Source organism: Nerophis ophidion, linkage group LG01 (genome assembly GCF_033978795.1).
Source record: "Nerophis ophidion isolate RoL-2023_Sa linkage group LG01, RoL_Noph_v1.0, whole genome shotgun sequence".
Classification (NCBI taxonomy): Eukaryota; Metazoa; Chordata; class Actinopteri; order Syngnathiformes; family Syngnathidae; genus Nerophis; species Nerophis ophidion.
This window is the reverse complement of record NC_084611.1, coordinates 15501155-15505322: the sequence shown is the minus strand read 5'-3', so window position 1 is coordinate 15505322 and position 4168 is coordinate 15501155. Positions and strand designations below refer to the sequence as shown.

At 30.5% G+C, this 4168-nt stretch overlaps 1 protein-coding gene across 4 annotated transcripts in view; it reads left to right on the top strand.

The window, feature by feature from the left end:
* The window catches only part of rabl6b (RAB, member RAS oncogene family-like 6b), a 46333-nt gene extending 43495 nt beyond the window's left edge, over positions 1-2838 (top strand). For all 4 annotated transcript variants that reach the window (XM_061897184.1, XM_061897167.1, XM_061897176.1 and 1 more), the window contains one exon: positions 1-2838. This exon is cut by the window's left edge and continues 622 nt beyond it. The gene's annotated coding sequence lies outside the window, so the exon portion shown is untranslated.
* Positions 2839-4168: the final 1330 nt, after the last annotated feature.

Here is a 4168-nt window from a genome sequence, read left to right as displayed (position 1 = left end):
GTGACAAGTATATGACGCCTCAGCGAGTGTGTGGCACACGCACTACCTGCATTGACGCCACACTGATACTGTCTTTGCTGTTTCATAAAGGTGCCCGATTAAAACTCACAATGGACCTACCAATGACTTAAATAAAAGGGACCAATTGGGAAATCTGGGCTCATTTTGATTTTATAGCACCAAATAAGGTAAATGTTATTGTTTTCCAGTTTACTTTTTCAGGCTTTCATTTTCCTTCCTGCATGGCTATTTGTTTTAAAAGAACTAATTAATTACATTTGCTACCTAGTAATAGTTTTAATCCAGCAGTGCAGTTTCAATACAGCCGGTGAGTGTGCCACTTACTCAATTAGGCGTCATTTAGCCATCACTGTATATTGACACTCATCGAATTGCTTTTAGCTTGTCTTTACTGTAAAAACAATGTCTTCAAGTGCATTTTTATGTCAGCCACTCTCGTCGCTAACACTTTTTACAACCCCGCTATAGGAGATCCACGCTGTAACGAAGATTAGCATTTATTTCTTACTTCATTTTTAGGGGGTTGGCGTAACGAACTGTAATGTGCTATCACTCGTCGACGGTTACATTTGTGTGTGTGTGTGTGTGTGTGTGTGTGTGCGTGTGTGCGTGCGTGCGTGCGTGCGTGCGTGCGTGCGTGCGTGCGTGCGCGTGCACACTTTAACCCAAGTTTTTGGATGCGATCACTCCTCCGCATGCGTTACAGAAGACGGATGATAAATTGTAAATGTAGAGACTATGGAGGTTCGTTTGTGTTTTTTAATTATATGACAGCTTTTTTTTTTACGCTGAATTTACCTGAATTACTTGCGGTTGAATTTTGTGAACTGAATTTGTTTTACCTATAATTATGCTGATAATTTCATCAAATATGCGAGTAAAATGGGTGTTTAAAAATTCAGTTTGTTAAAATTGTGTTTTAAAATACAATGTCAAAATTCTATGTAAAAGAATTTAGTGTTAAAACAATTTGTATACATTTTTTTGGGGTAAAAACCTTTCAGTGTAAAAAAGATTTAGTGCAGGAAAATTTTGTGTAAAAAAATAATTTCACCATTTGGTGAAAAAATTATTTAGTGCATATAAAGTCAGTTAAAAAAAATCAGTGTATAAGTTTTTTGCTAAAATATTTAATTTAAAAACAATTCAGTTCACAAAAATTCAGTGCAAAAAGAAAATCAGTGAAAAAAATAGTTAATACCTAAAAATTCAGTATATAAAATCAAATGCATAAAAATTTATCGGAAAAAAATGAGTGTACAAAAGTTTTTGGCAAAATTATTTATTTCAAAACCAATTCCGTTCATAAAAAAATTTGTGGGAAAAAAAAATCTGTGTATAAAAGTTAAGTGTAAAAAATATCTAATACCAAAAAATTCAGTGTATAAAAATCCATTGCAAATAAAATCAATGTTTAAAAATACAGTCCATGTAAAAAAAAACAGTCCATAAACAATTTAGTGTGAAAACATTCAGTGCAAAAAAAATCAGTGTATAACATTTCTTTGCTGAAATATTTATTTTAAAAACATTTAAGTGCTAAAAAAATCAGTATATAAAAAAATCATTGTAAAAAATATTGAATGCCTAAAAATTTGGTGCAAAAAAATTTGATGTATAAAAATACAGTCCATAAAAATCCAGCGTTTAGAAATTCAGTGACTAAAACATTCATTGTATAAAAAAAATCATTGCATAAAAGATTTAGTGTGAAAACATTGAGTGTATAGAAATTCGGGGCGAAAAAATCAGTGTATGAAATTTTTTTGCTAAATATTTATTTTAAAAACAATTCAGTTCATTATAATTCAGTGCAAAAAATATTTAATGCGTAAAAATTCAGTGTATAAAACATTCAGTCTATTAAAGAAATCAGTGCATAAAAAATTAACTGAAAACATTGAGTGTATAAAAATTCAGGGCAAAAGAATCAATGAATAATTTTTTTTTGCAAAAATATTGTTTTTAAAAACAATTCAGTTCATAAAAATTCAGTGCAAAAAATATTTAATGCGTAAAAATTCAGTGCAAAAAAATTCATTGTATAAGAATATAGTCCATAAAAATGCAGTGTATAAAATTAAGTATGAAATAATTCAGTGTAAAAAAAAAAAATTCTGTGCTTCGAGATGTATTTGCTGTTAAATTAAGACTGAGGAAATTGATCATGTTTGAGAACCAGCCACTGAGCTGCTTTCGTCTTAAATTCCCAAAAGTGAGTTTTGAAGCAACACATTTTCCTACACAGAATATTTTTTGGCGCAAATATGATTTTACACTGGATTTGTAGATGACAATTTTTTTTACATTGAATTTTTTATTCAATGAAATTTGACGTAAAAAAAAAGGCAGTTGACAAAAGTCCTAGACAAAAAATAGGATCAGATAAATGGAGTGTGCTGTAATAAAGGCCCAAATGAAGCTGTCATGTAAATAAGATGTTTTCTTTGTTGAATCTAACAATAATATAACAGTACTGTCATGTAAAACATCTTTTTTCTGTCCTCGTGATGCTTGTCCTCGTCTTTGTGTGACATTTTTACCCAGCTTTTTTCCATCCCAATTTACTGGTCATTTTTGCCTGGTTCCTGTGAGAATCCTGCGTGTGACTGAAAGCATTTAGAAGCGAGTGTTGGTTAATTTACCCGGGACTCAAATGACCAGCAGGTAATACTGTATCATCGCTTTCTCTTTTGGACTCATCGTTGCGTCAACATGGTTCTTCACTCACGCTCGAAGTGGGAGAGGAAGCAAAAAGCTATTCAACTAATGTTCTCTTTTATTTGATGTCAATTAAAGACACAACTTCACCATCAACTGCAGTATTCCTACTTGTGTTGTTGTCATTTTGAAGTCACTGAGCTCACAACAGGGTGTCCAAGCAAGTTCCACACATGGGAAAGTGAAAATATGCACTGTGATGTTATGTTTCACTTTTCCTTATTTGATGTTTTACTAAATACTCAAACAAATCCACAGTGAGTCAATGTCGACTTAATTACACTCCAGTCATAAATATTATTAGGGCTCATTTTTAACACTTTTATGAGTGGGACCGTTTTGGGTCCCTGGGTATTTTAGTGTGTTTTGTTTTAAACAGTCATTGCTCCAAAAATATTAATCAAAATCAATGTAATGAATTATTTACATATTTAAGTCTCCAATTACTTCACATCAAATATTCTACTTTGAATTGTTTTTCTTTTTCGGTGTGAGGTGGGGGGGTGTAATTTTGCCTATTTTGTGTTTTTATGACAAAGGGCACAAAACTTACTAATTAGAAATAATAATACTATGAATTTGTAATATGAAGTTCAACTACAGATTTAAAAAACTAAAATTAAATATGACTTACTTTCCACACTTTTATCAGTGGGACCATTTTGATTATTTTTTTCTTATTAACTGTCATTGCTCCAATAATAATAATGAATCAAAATATGTTATGAATTATTTACTTATTTAAGGCTTTAATTACTTCACATTAAATATTTGTCTTTTGATTTTTTTGTAGGGGGGAAATCTTGCATATTTTTTGTTTTTGCCATAAATAAACAGGGTTTTCTTTAGTTAAACAAAAAAAATAAAATAAAATTCTATCGACAGATTTGAAGTTGACCTAGAGCAGGGGTGTCATATAAAAATATAAATATAAAATATAAAAATTAACCTGAAATGTTTGAATGAAAGAAACTGCTGTTATAAATGTGTCCACTGGATGTCGCAATAACAATTCTTTGTATCTTTGTAGTTGATGCTACATATGTACAAAATAAACCACATGATGTTAGTACATCAGTCAAGGAGAATGATCAAACTACATAAATAACATCCTGCAATTAGATTTTGATAGAATTTTCTTTATCTCGATAGATTGAAAATTAACACCAATGAGTGGACTGATGAACATTATGACAAAAACTTAAAATTTTGGCAGTATTATAGTAAATGTCGTAATTTTACTCAACACAAGTCAAAATTTTACAACAAAAACGGTACATTTCTGCAATATTATGATAAAAGTTGGAATTTACCTCAACAACTGTCGCAATTTAACAATAAAAGCTTAACATTTTGGCAAGTTTATGAAAAGAGTCATAATTTTACTCGACAAAAATCACATTTTCATAGGAAAACTTAAAAATGT